Below are 14537 nucleotides of genomic sequence, written 5' to 3'. Positions count from 1 at the left end.
TCCAGATACATGACACATGAACATCTGATTTTATTTGAGGGTACATGAAAGGCTTTTATTACTTTCTTTTAACAGTTCTGTCTCGTAGTATCATCCTAAATCACACTATGAAATGAAATCGTAGTAGTTACTGCCTAGATTCCCTGTGTGTTGTAGAAAGCTTAATGCTTTATGTACAGGATCTTTCAAGGCCTAGCTGAGATTTCTGCTGCATTGTCTTCCATATGTTTGGAAAAAAGCCTTCATCATCTGCATCTAATTTAGCAGAGAGCTGGAATGCCGGAAACATATTTTTGTTTCTGATGAAATAAAACTGCAAGTACTTTGTGGCTGAAAGCATCAAATTGGAGTTGTTCCTCTATTTGTGTAAAATGAAAAGGATTTCCAAGTTCCAGCTGCTTTTATCTATTTATAGGTTTACGGTCGATATCTCTTTGGTGTAGCCTGAACCTAGAGGGTTGGAATGAGCCAATGCCAAAGTCATCAGGTCAGTTGTGGTTTGACTTAGATCTTGATGAATCTTGCTGTTTACTCTTAACAGTTCTGAGGCGGCACCATCAGTCTTATGTCTTCTAAAAGACAAAGGACGTAGGAATAATTGAAAACAAAAAAAAAATGAAGAATTAGAAAAGCTTTTCCAGAACTAATGTAAAAAGAGAACTCGGGTCACAAGACAGTAATCAGGGCATCTGTTCTGCAAACTCCCTAAGTACGAAGCTCTTTGTGTTTTCTAGAACACCCAATTGTTGCTGCAATGTCATCCGTTATTACACTGGCTAATCTGGTTTTTGTAAGGTTGAAATATTATCCTGAAAACCATCATGTCTATTGGAAGATAAGTTGAAAAATCATACTCCGTCTGCATCTGTTCTAATGAAACTTGGTTCCTAAATTTAGGTAAGTGATGAATCAAGCTGATGTAAAACAGACAACTTTGAGCAAAAATTATTTCCTATGGGGTTGATATCTAGATATTTTACCTTCCAACTTGCAAGAACAGAGTTAACTTTCAAATAATTATCAACAGTAGATGAAAAAGCAAGAGTGTAAGTTAGGGTTGCAGATGCAAAGAAAAGGGAAGTCAAGTATGAAGTTACTAGAAGAATACATTAACTTAATTGCCTTACACTGGTGTTTCTGAAATGTCTGTTCTAGATGTTGGTTGTAAGTATAATTCCTTGGGAAACATTGTACATAACTGATAGTTTTAAAATAATAAAAGTTGTAGTTGTAGCTTTTACCCAGCTCTATTGCAGTGGCTTGCGTATGGAATAAACAGTGGTGGTGATTACTGTGTTTCTCTTTGCAGTCAACTCACATAATTCATACTTTCCAGAATGCAGCACCTTATTCTGCAAAAATAAATCCTCAAACAATCTGTGCTTAGGCAAGTAAGGAGCTGCTTGAATTTGTGAAGCACAGATTTAAACTTGTGTTGGTTTCCTGCACTGATAAAACATGCAGGATGGTGTTGTTACAGGCTATAGATAACCTGAAGGTTACAAGTGAGGGAAAAAAGGTGTCCTTTCCTTCTTTCTAAATATAAGTATTTTTGAAACGACTATTTTGACACCTTCTGTAGATGACAGAAGGAAAAATAATTATTCTACAAAAGGAATTTGATTTTGTCCTTTTTTCCCCTTAACCTGTAGCCCAACAAAAGAAGGGAAAGGTGCATTACTCAGGGCTACTGAAACTCCTGGAAGACCAAAACTGCAGGAACATGAGGATGAACTGATCCTTGAACAAAGCTTGAACCTGGATATGGTAACTACCATGTACAGATTGCATGAAATGCAAGAAGGAAAAAAACCAGTTCAGCTAATAATAAGAGATTAATAAGATGGCTAGGAATTCTTGTAAAATAGCACCTGGGAATCCTGATGTCTCTCTTCATGAGGGCAAGAGTGTATAGAAGATAGAGTTGATATTTTAGTGAAAGGAGCTACATTGCATTATATTTCTGTTACTGTTCTCACTCTTTTTGCCTATTCAAGTCCTGGAATGGAGTATGAATTAGGTCACCTCAATTCCTTTTTTCTGTCCTTTTAAAGTATGAATCCGTGTTCATACCATTTGATTTGTGATCAAGTTTCCTTGATTTAATAAAAATGGGGCTCCCAGCTTTACGGTGAGTTTATTAGGCTGGGAAGGCCCTGTTCATTCTGATGTAGAAGTGATTTTCTACAAGTAGGAAGGCCTTTCTGTTATATTACCTTCTTTAATTTATTATTCTGTATTCTTTACTGATTAACATTGGCTGGCTGATTGTATGTATTACAGAGCTGTTGTAGGTTCTCATGTCATGATGACAATTTTTAAAGGACTGGTGTCAGTGAAGGGGTGAAGCTGGTGTCAGTGAAGGGGTGAAGCTTAGAGAGCCAAAAGGAGAGTCACTGGGAGAGGAAGGCCTATTTGTCGTGTTGTGTGAAACTGCTTTTCCACTTGAGGTGCAAATGGAAGAGCAGTCTGCATCAAGACCAAGAATGTATTTCCTGCTAGTCAGGAACAAGGTAACCCTGTGCTACCACAGAGGCAAGGACCTCAGAGGACAGCATTGCTAGAACCACTAGCGCAGCAAAATGAGCAGATCAGCCTGGTGATCCAAGCCATGCCTGCTTGGCAAGTCAATGACTGCTGTCTGCTGCTAGCTTGTATCTGTAATATCCATGTGAATGTGATTACTTTCTCCTATCCTGTAATACATTGCTTCTGATGGCATGCTGCAAATGGGAATGTTTTATTCAGTCATGATTAAGGACGTAATTTGGAGGGAGGGGGGTGGGGATGGCGATGACATAGTGTTATTAGCTAGCTGAGCAAACTAGTCGGGAATTTACAGAGACTGTCTTGACATTAGGAGCTCAACTCATGTTACTTATGTAATGTGGTCTTCAAGCATCTTGGTGTGTTAGCATGATGACTGGTGGTTTTCGGCAACTCCCCATGAAAGTAGTGTCGTTCAAGAGTTAGCCTAACATGTTCATTTCCCCGTTAATTTGTTGCAGTCAGCAAATTTTTGAAAGATGAAAAAGAAAGTTGAAATGTGATGAGTGACTTACATTGTCACAAAAAGCAAACGTGTATCTTGGAGATAAGCTAGCATCGACTTCAGAGCTAGCGCTGAAAATATTTGAGTTAAGCACCAAGTATTGTACGTATAGGTGTGAAGAAAAGGAGGCCTGTGTTAGTGAGAAAGAAACATGTTTTGTTTAATATAGCGCTGTATCTTTCTGGTAGTGCTACAGAGATGACCCAGATCCAGGTCCATGTGTACTCCTTGCGACTTCATGCTGTAGGGGATGAGCTCAGTTAAAATGAGTGGTAACAGGAGTGGTAATGCTGAAGTAAATTCTGCTCGTTCAGGTTTGTAAAAAGAGAAGCCCCAACAATGAAGTTTTTTTCCCCCCTTTCACACACAAACTAGAGAAATCTGTCCATGTGGTTCATGTTTCAAGGTGTACTCGTCCAAGGCAGCAGTTGCAGTCTTGTGAAATCACAGCCATTTAAATGGGGAGAGAAAGGAAAATCAAGAAAGCAACAGTGCAGAGCGATGTCGTTCACATAGAGAGGTGCACTATTTTGGGGGGGAGGGCAGCAAGGCTTCTCTGTTGCTTTGACTATAGTAATGTGAAATAGTAAGGCCCTCTGAATGTAGGTGATACCTCCTTTCCCTCATATCTGCTCTGCAGATGGTGACTTACATAAAACACAGGCTCTCTTTACTGTAAAGGAATACGAGAAGTTAGGTCTTGCTGGTTTATTCTTAACATTATTTTATGCTGTTAATGAGCTCTGTCATTCATAGCAGGAGGAATTTATATTCTCAGGATACCTTACCTCTGTTAAAGGAGATGCTGAATAAATTGAACTATGCAAACGTGAACATGCTTTAGCAGAGTTTCAAAGTGGCTGCAGATTCAGGACTTGCCATCTTTGGATTGTTTCTCTTCTGCTTTTGCGGCTGTTTCTCTGAAGTGTTAGTCCTAGTGAATGCAACTGTCTCTCTTTTTGTAGCCTACTTAAAACCTGGAGAGTGCCTGATGTTGCTTTACTACTAGCTGGTGCTTTTTTTCAAGTAAACAAAACAAGAACATTGACCTAAAGTTTTGTGTATATAAGTAACATATGCCTATGTTGTGGTTTGGGCTGGACTGGCCACTGAGACGAACCTCAAACCAGGACATTATGTCTCCTCTTTCTGAATCATTTACTAGGGGAATAACTTAACTTGGTTTTCACTTTTTCTTTTTCTTTTTTTTTTTTTTTTTTTTTTGGGTGGAGCAATGCCAGAAAAAGACATTTACATGCTTTTAGCTAGCTTTCAGATCACTGAAGATAACCATTTACTCACTGAAGTGCTCTTAACGTTAGTTCTGCTTCTCACTCAATTCACATAGCAGACAAGTGTGAGGAGGAAGGCTCCCCACTATGGCACCGTGCAGTTATGTTCTGCATTGTGCAGATTTCAAATGCGTTTTCTGTAATGACCAGAAAGACACATGTGAACACAGAATGCATTTAAAGGTGTCCGTTCACCTTTTAACTGTGGGTTATAGAAACAGAGCCTGAAGACTGCGTGCAATACAGTAGAGTTGCATCTTCGGCTTTAATGGTTCCTTCAGTACAGGCTGGAAAAGTAGGTGTTAGCATCCATGTACAGATTGACCATTTAAAGGATAAGGACCACATGAATTTCTACCAGTCCTCCATATGAATAATTTCAGAGTCAAGAGGTAATGTCTTGGTGCTGGCTTAGGAATTTGAGGATATTATTTGCTTAGAGCTTTACTGGAAAGGGCAGTGCCACAATGGTTTTATAGGTGTATTATAGAATAATTTTCCATTTACTGAAACAGTTTAGATGGCATAACATACTCATTACTGCTTTCTGAAATATATAGGAAGGATTTTGGACTCTATTTTTCTGATGCAAACTTGGTTTGAAATGCAAACTTGGTTTTAAAAAAGTGTAATGTTAATTCCAAAAGTATGAGTTAATGCTTTCCCTGGGCAGAAGATGGAAATGTCAACTACAAAGTAATGGTGCTTGTTTTGAGTTGGCTTTTTCCATGGAAAGACACACATCTGCTTTTAAAAATTTTGACTATATTGTCTCCAGTATTCTAACATGGAAATTTATGTCAGTATGGTTAATGTTTTTAAGTGACAGAGGCAATTAACATTTATATAAAACATTTCTGAACAGCATTAAAACTATGCTGATTTCTGTTTAAAAGTAGGTCTATTTTAAGTTTAGGTCCTGCTGGGGTTGGCATGCAGAGAGGACACAAATCTTGGCTCTGGTGCTGACTTTAGTAGGAATGGAAGCAGATGCACCCTTGAGTATGCCAAGTTTGAGCCTTTGGTTCTAACTTGCCCGTGTTTGCTTCAGTTGGAACGGTGCCAAGATACTCCCTGAAGTTGGGTGGGTGCTCACTACCTGTGTACAGTACGTGCATACCTGTTTACTATCCATATACTCTTTTGGATGCATACAGTACACGTGTAATGTGAACACACACACCATTACAGTTGCCCCCAGGTGCTGCACCATGTGCCTCTGGAAGGGGTGAGAAATGGATGTGGTAGTTTTGAATTTCAGGTACTGTATTTCTGTCAGTTCCTCTGAGATACTGGGGTGGGATGCTCCCAAGCACATGTTTCAGTGATGCCGTGGTCCTTCTGGGGAACGCATTTTCAAGTGTGAGATGTTTACTTCAGAGCATCTCTCAGCAGAATACCAAATGCTGCTGTTACTGGAACTTCTTTGAACTGAAAAGGAAGCACACTACATTGTACTTAACAAAGCAGAAGGAAGTCATTTTGCATGAAATGTTACTAGTAAATATGTCAAAAATAAGTCCACAGACTTCTGTTTATCAAATGTGAACTAATGTTAAGATTTAAAAGGTAATTATGGGGTGGGTTGAATGTTCCTTTGTTTCCACTGTGGCTTCTACGGAGACACCAAGAAATAAGGTTTCTCCTGCTCTGAACATCTGTGTACCAGGAGAGATGTTGCCAGCTGATACTGTGCTAGCTTTTTGTTGCTAGAGTTGGGACTTTGCTGGGGCTGTATGTGCTCTGAGCAAGAGATGACTTTAAAGTGTAGTGCAGGCAGCAAATGTTCCTCTTCCTTCCTCCCACCCTCCAGCAACCACAAACCCTTTTTGCAGAACCAGTGCGCTCCTTTGATTTGGAAGAATTGCAGCAGATTTGCGAGGAGGCTTTTGCTGGCATAGACAAACTAGAATGTATTTTTCCCACCTGTCAGCGTGCTTAGTGAATGTAATTTGTAACATATTAATTCTCTTGGTCAATTTTACAAGGAGCGTGGAAGGCCTGAACTGCTGTGAATAGGAAAACATGGAAAGTCCTGTTGTTGTTGGATTTCCTAAAAGAGCATGCAGCCTCATTCCATTCTCAGTGATTCACTGTCAGAGAGCTGCTGACATCTGTACTCAGATGCCTTTTGCCATCAGTCTTTGAGAACAAAGAGTAGTGCCAGATATTATTTTTATACTTTGAGAGATCATCTGTTGAGATCATGCTTGGACACAACTCTTAATCAATTCTTTTGTAAGTGAAGCCAGTAAGCGCTGAAGTATTCACCACTCACATGTGGGAATTAAGTTACTTTTAAGCTGTCCTTATGATCACTTTCTCCATGTAAAGTATGAAGCTGTAAACAGGGTGTGAGGTTTTTTAGTGACAGATTTCAGATGGCAGTGTAACTCAACGGTTGGGAGAGACATCTGGGAGTTGGAATGTCTTTTTGCTGTTCCAGATGCTGCTTTTGACTTGCTCCCTGACCTTTTCACTGCTCAGTGTTTCAGCTTCTGAGACTTGCCAACTGTTATGCATTTCTTTGTCCATCTTGCATCACTTGACCCTTCAGTTATCAGAGGCTCTTTTCTGTCTTGTCTGTAGCTTTGTACGCTTCTCCAGATAGTTACAGCTGATTTTCTGCTGTATGCAATGTAGAATCATAGAATCATAGAATGGTTAGAGTTGGAACAGACCTTAAAGATCACCTAGTTCCAATCCCCCTGCCATGGACAGGGACACCTCCCACTAGACCAGGTTGCTCAAAGCCCCATCCAACCTGGCCTTGAACACTTCCTGGGATGGGGCCTCAACAAATTCTCTGGGCAGCCTGTTCCGGTGCCTCACCACCATCAGGGTGAAAAATTTCTTCCTGATATCTAATTTAAATCTACCCACTTCCAGTTTAAAGCCATTACCCCTCGTCCTATTACTACACACACTTGTAAAAAGTCCCTCTGCAGCTTTCTTGTAGACACCCTTTACGTACTGGAAGGCTGCAATAAGGTGTCCCCGGAATGATCTCTTCTGCAGGCTGAACAACCCCAACTCTCTCAGTCTGTCCTCCTAGGAGAGGTGCTCCAGCCCTCTGATCATCTTTGTGGCCCTCCTCTGGACGCTCTCCAACAGGTCCATGTCCTTCTTATGTTGGGGACTCCAGAGCTGGACTCAGTACTCCAGGTGGGGTCTCACAAGAGCGGAGTAGAGGGGCAGAATCCCCTCCCTTGACCTGCTGACCATGCTCCTTTTGATGCAGCCCAGGATGTGGTTGGCCTTCTGGGCTGTGAGTGCACATTGTCAGCTCATACTGAGCTTCTCATCCACCAGCACCCCGAAATCCTTCTCCTCAGGGCTGCTCTCAATCCATTCTCCACCCAGCTTGTGTTTGTGCTTGGGATTGCCCCGACCCAGATGCAGGACCTTGCCCTTGGCCTTGTTGAACTGCATGAGGTTGGCATAGGCCCACCTCTCCAGCCTGTCCAGGTCCCTCTGGATGGCATCCCTCCCCTGCAGCACGTCTAGCTTGCCACACAGCTTGGTGTCATTGTCAAACTTGCTGAGGGTGCACTCGATCCCACTGTCCATGTCACCAACAAAGATGTTGAACAGTACGGGTCCCAGTGCCAACCCCTGAGGAACGCCACTCATCACTGCTTGTGACTTCGACAGTGAGCCGTTGACCACATGTCCTGCTTTGAGGTAAAACATGACCAATTTTGTTCAGTAACGTTGCTTCTTAGCTAGGCCTCTTCTAACTACTGAATTAACGACACCACAACTCTTTGAGTGCGGCCATCCAGCCAATTTCTTAGGCACTGAGTGGTCCATCTGTCAATTTTTCCAAGTGGTCCATTGGTTAATTTGTCTCTAGCATTGCCACTTTTACAGAATAAGACACCTGAAGTGGAAGCCCGGGCAGAAACCTGGAAGATGAGGAACCACTCCGTTCTATTCACACCTTCACTTTTCCAGTCACATTGGTAGCAGCAACCTTGTCTTGCAACTGTGTGCTGCTATACAAGGAAAAAGTTGAGGACATATGTGCATAATAAGTAACATGCAAACATGTAACAGAGATGGTGTTATCCTTCTAAGTTACTCCTTAAGTCTTCAAAACCCTTTTTTGTGTTGTGACATTTTGTAATCACTGCTGAATCAGACATGGTATATCTGTACTTGAGAAAAGACAGCCAGACAAATTATATGTAAATGTCTTCAGTTACATGTCTTCTACAGGGGGAGTCCATCTTGACTCAGAAAAGGCAGTGGGATTAGGAAATGATGGAGAGAACAAAGTGTCTTGTCTGAGTGTCAGAAAAGAGTCTGTAATGGATGAAGTGCTCTTAGCTGTGCAGTTTCATTATGCCTCCTGCTGCCACAACAAAAGTGAAAGGACAGAAAAGGGTTTGTCTGAGTGTTGCTGCATGGATTTAAACAGAATAGGACCTGATGGCAAAGGCAGCAAAAGTTAACCTATGAGAATTACCCAAAATATTGATTTGACAGCATGATGCTGTAGTCACAGAACTGCTGCAGTTGCTTTGCTTTACATAGCAGCAGCTGACAGATACGGGGGATGCTTCGAAATACTTAATTACCCAGCTATCTCTACCAAGGAAGCCAGTATAGCTTGTTGCTATATGGGGAAGAAGTTAGTTCTAGCAATTAGAGAAATGATGTGTTTAGGACTAAATCTGAGCTCCATTCTGTGCTGACTGCAGAAGGACAAAGGGGGGGCAAGAGGTTCTGACTCTGGAGTCCCCCCATCTGCCAATGTTTTGTCCCAAAGACCACACTAAATATGGAGGCACTACTATTGATCATTGCTATTTCAAGACCAATCGCAAAGTGGCCTCCTCTCCACCAGCTTGGGCTGAGTCCTGTCCTGAATGTAATAGGGCAGAATCTTTATGAAAGACTAGGTCTGATGCCTGTCAGTGACCCTAGACCATGGGCAGATTCATACTGGCACAAATGCAGCTGGTACCGCGGGATTATGGTGAGGGGAAGTGAACTAGTCTCCAGACCTCATCTGTAAGGTTTAAACTGTGCACATGTGTACTAACACTAGTCATAAGCCCAGAAGATAAATATGCACACACAAAAGTTGATGTTTTCAAACATGCCTTACAAAACTTGTTAACTGATTTCCATTGTAATTCACAAGAAGTTGAATACCTTCTTACGTACTTTATAAATTCTCTAGTCCCATTTTTGGGGGGGCTATTTATAGCTGTGCGTGAATTCCTGTAAGCAAACTGTAGGCTTGTAAAAGTTTGGCTAGTGTAGGAGTATCTGTAGGATGGTTCTGGTGTGGAAATGCAAATAATGTACTAAAGATGACCAAGATCTCAATTTTCTGGTAAAATTATTGGGTCTTGGTTTTGGAAGTGATCCCAAAATGCATTGAAAAGTAATGGAAGTCTTTCCCTCAGCTTCACTGGGCAGTGGATCAGGCCTTCTACAATCTGGCTGCTGCTAACACCTCTCATGCTCTTTTATATCCCTAAGTAGTAATTATTTAGGCCTTGAAAGTGAAATTCTTTCAAGCCAAATATCTTCAGGCTGTTCCTGATAGGACAAAAATGAGAGTGGGGAATGCAGAACAGCCAGATGTATCTGTGATTAGGAGTGTTACAGCCAGTAGTACAAAAGGTTTCTCAGATCTCCCAGAGAAACTTCTGGATAAAAGTATAACGTCTGTTCTAAAGGCTTGTGGAGGAAAGCTACTGGCAAGTGCACTGCTGCAGCTTTTGAAAAAGAACAAGACAGAAATGCTTTAAAATCTGTCCTTGGAGTGACAACTTGAGACATGCTCCTTGCAATGTACAACCTCATAAAAATGGTTGCTAAGCACTAGCAGAAAGCCAACTCTCTTTTTAAGTATTCTTTTACCTCTTTGACGTGTTTTTTCGTTCCACGTGCAATATCCTGTGGAAAGAACAGATGAGTAGCAACTGATTTGAAGCACCCTGATGGTGAGAAATAGGCAAATCTTTGGCTTCCTGCAGCAGTTGCTCACAAATGCCTGTGTTGTAGCAGGGATTCAGGTTTCTTGAGACATATTATGAGTAACATAAATGCAGACAATGTTTTCACATATTAAACAGTTTTACGAAGTTGTTACTCAGCCAGACTAAACAAGGAAAATTCAAAAGAAACTCACTGGTCACAGGCAGCCCTCCGTACCTGAGAGATACTGATAACCTTAAACTTAGCCACTTAATGCTCTATATAGTTCATGGGAAATAAGTAGGAAGGAACCCAAAATTAGACATCACTTGGAAAGTGAGTTATATCTCTTCATGTAAGTGTTGCAGTATTGAAATAATCTAATTTCATGTACAATTGTTGCGTCCCAAAGATTTTTATGAATTTTGCACATGTATATGTGTATGTATATATTTGGCAGGTATGTTCGTCACTGATCAAGTCAATTGTTGCTGCAAAATTGCAGCCTTATTGGATATCTGTTAGTGTGCCTGACATGGAGAATTCATCTCCATGCTGTGTTGCGCTGCTTGCACTTTTGGGAGAGCAAGGGAATTAGACCTTGTGACAGGCTGGAGCAGAACGGTTCTGGGGTAGGCACTTTGGTGGCTTCTCATCTTTATCCACTTTGTGCCAAGCTGACATTGGGCAGCAAAGGACCTGATACAGAATCTGAACAACAGCAAGGATGAAGAAGGGTTGCTGGAAGTGAACGCTGATGTTGTTTTTCATGCTTGAAATGTTCTATCTTGGCCATGAGAAATTTCAGTGAGAATAAAAACATACTGCAAACCATCAGGGTTTCTTGCCAAATGGGTCATCTTGGTGCAATCCTGTCACTATTCATTGTAACCGGATTTACTGTGCTTTAATGACTTTCTCTGACTATTTCCTGGCAAAGTGCTGGGATCTGGAGGAGCTGCCCAATTCCATATTTCAAGTATCGAGTGAATGGTAGCTGAGGAGAAACGCTTCCTTGCTTTCTGTGCATGGCACAAGCACAGCCCTTCCGCATTGGCAAGGAGAACTTAAGTGCAGTTACTTGCCTTCTAGACAGACTAGTGAGAGAGGCAGATGACCTTATGGAAGCAGAAAAACGGGTCAGGGCCAACAGTGGTAGATGGTGATGGGCTCTGTGGACCAGGAGATGTTGATGCAGAGCCAGCACGTCAGGGAACATTTCTCATTTTGTTTACTTTGCACTCCCGATGTCCAGACAAGCCCAGGAGAGTTAGCCCACAGCCAACCCCAAACGAACAGACCGTGTAGCATTTGTTCAGTTCTGGTCATTACCTAAACTGGAGGTTGGCCAAGTCAGTAGAGTTGACTCTGGCAGCAATACAATTTGTGTTTCCCGTTTAGAAGATGGGTTTGAGGAATATGCTCATTTAGTGCTTGAAAATGCATGGCTTTCTGCCTCGTCTCATGAGAGCGAGAGGACTTGGAGTATGTTGATGTAATTCCACACTTTGTCATGTGCTGTTTACATACTGTTTGCACCTCGCTGTTCTCTGCATCAGTGCCAGCACCCTGATATTTCTGCAATTTATTTTTATGATCTTGGTGTTGAAACAGCTGTAAAAACAACTAGTGAAAGTGAGCCAGCTGCTGGAATTTCTAATTCCGAGTCTGGTTTGTAGTAGGCAGATTCTGAAAGGGAAGGAGAGATGGAAAACAACAAATAAACTTAATCTCATGACTAAATGTAATTCCTCTTAAGAAAAACAAGTTAGATGGCTGAAATTTTAACTGCTGAAGAGAATTAAATCACTAATAAATGAAATAATACAACTATTTTGTACATAAAGTGTCCAAGGATATACTGCTGCTTTAATGGAGATCATACACTTGCCTGTGAGGACTTGGGAGCAGTAAAATGTCAAGTCTCCTAGACCTCATTTGTTTTAGTATTGCAGAAATAGTTTAAGCTACACATTTTACTGGACAAAGAGATGTAGATCAATTAACATTTTCCCTGGCTAGCTAAAATCCAAATACTTAGTTTTTACACTAGTGTCAACACCAGTGAAATGTGACTTTGTGGAACGAAATGAAAAATAGCCTTTCATCCAAGAAGTTAATTGCTTTTGACTTTGGTATTTAGATTCTTATTTGTGGTCCAAGTGTAATAGGAACCCAGTGTCCTTAACACTGCAGTGATACACATAATTACTGTATTTAAACTCTTCCTTTGTTCCTGCTTTGAGGCTGGCCCAAGCAGCAGAGGTAAACTGATCAGGTTAAGCTGAGGCTGAGAGCTGTGAGTTTCTGCAGTTGTACAGCAAGGAGCAGGATGTAGCCTATGGGTAGTGATTTTGTTCCTTACTTGTTTTGGTTGCAATAACTTACATGCTGTTTACAATTACTTATGTGCTCTTTACAATGCTTTCCTTAAAATATTTACTAATTCACTTTCTAGGGATGTGAGTCGGAGGGCTGCTTCTTGGCATGTTCTTTGGCCCAGCCAAAAACCAGTAGCATCCAAGAGATTTCTGTTCGTATTCAAAAAATGCCAGTTATGAGTTGGGTGCATTTCCTTTTGGAGAGAATGGTCTCATACAGCACAGATAAGTCTGTCCTCACTCCTGACACGTTTTCACCACACACAGTGATAAGCAGAGGCAAGGTACAAGTCAGTTTAATAAAGCCTGCCATGTATGGATGAAGTTGGTTCTTGGAGGTTATCTGATCATTACTTATTGCAAATAATTTCACTTAACCTGTATTCCCGCTCCTGAAGAGCTAAGGTAACAAGTGAGAGCGCTTGGGCATCCCGGGGTAAAGCTGTAGGGGTTTCAGAGGCTGCTTGGCCACTGCTTTGTTGCATTCATAGTTAATTATTACAGTGCAAAGTGAATGACAAATATTACAAGAGCCCAGAGCACCTTGAAGTGTGAGCACACATTTATGAACAAGGCACTGAGAAAGCAAGCTCATTTTTCTAGTGGTAGTTGAATATCCACTTGCAGCTCCAGGTTGGAAGGAGGCAAGGGTCAGTTCAGAATTTCACCGCAACATCTAATACACTCTGCAGCCCCAGAGCTGCAGTTTTCAGAGTGTACTCTGATGGTACATAACCCTCACAGAAACCCTCTGTCATTGTGGTCTGAGGGTTTATCAGCTGGTTTGTTCTTGTTAGGATGTAATTGTAACCCAGGCACAAAAAGAAAAATCTTTGTCTGCTCTGCTGAGAGCCAGACAAGTTTGTATGTTTTGCAGGGACACTTTGCTCGAGTAAATGTAACAGTATGAGTGTTCTGAGTGACTCTAGGTGAACCCTAAAGAGGCGAGAGAAAGATTTGCTTTCCCTTTTTCTGTGTAGAATACCAAGTGCTTTAAGTTTTGATCCCGCAATTTGTACTTTGCAGTGAAACTTCTGTGCTCGTGTTGGGGCCCTTTAACCTCAGTGGCACAGGGCAATTAAGAGTTTTAATCATGGAGATGGGATTCCAGAATCCAGCCCAAAGCACGGACATGACAACAGGCTGTGTGCAGGTATTAAATGCAAAAGGTGTAAACGCACAGCAGAGATGACAGCTGGAGAAGTTGTTACAAAGGAAGATAACTGTGAACGGTAGGAAGAAAGGAACCAAAGAAAAAATGGGATGAAAACCACTCCTGACTGGAATCTATCAATCTATTTATTTATTCTTGCTTGATTATATTGCAATTTATTTTACAATGATGTAACACTACCCAGACAAAGTACTTTTGTTAATTGTCAGACGAATGGTCTTGTCTATCAAATGAATGTGCATCTCTTTCTAATCTACGTTAGGAGCTGAGCACATACCTTTGCAATGCTGATGTCTGTTACTGTGTTCAGTATACTGTATACTGTACTGTATACTGTTGCTGTATAGGGGACCGGAGCAGGGGTGCCACCAATCTACTTTGCCAAAGTCGCAACAAGAAGCTTTGGTCTAGATATTCTTAGTCAGAGATGTCTCCTGTATGCAATGTCTAGAATGTTTTATTCTTCTCCCACCCTGATGTTTAGAAACAGTACATTACCTATGAAGCTGTCTTTCCCAGGCCCTAACAGCTGTCCAAGTTCCTGACTAGGCAGGAAAGGCTGCCAGTGGTAGTCTAGAAAGAAGAGAAACACGTTGTTCTTCAAGTGCTTACAGACAGTGCAATTTCACCGTTAATTTTCCACACTGCTGTGTTTGTGGTTATAGTCACATTTTATTCTGTTTAGGTATACGCTATTTGGC

General features: G+C 41.4%; 1 protein-coding gene across 1 annotated transcript in view; it reads left to right on the top strand.

The window, feature by feature from the left end:
- ARHGAP24 (Rho GTPase activating protein 24) overlaps nucleotides 1-14537 on the top strand; it is a 222094-nt gene that overhangs the window by 22501 nt on the left and 185056 nt on the right. The window lies entirely within an intron of this gene.

This window comes from Vanellus vanellus (genome assembly GCF_965231255.1).
Source record: "Vanellus vanellus genome assembly, chromosome: 4".
Lineage (NCBI taxonomy): Eukaryota > Metazoa > Chordata > Aves > Charadriiformes > Charadriidae > Vanellus > Vanellus vanellus.
The sequence above is the reverse complement of the archived record's forward strand: the minus strand, read 5'-3'. Positions and strand labels throughout refer to the sequence as shown.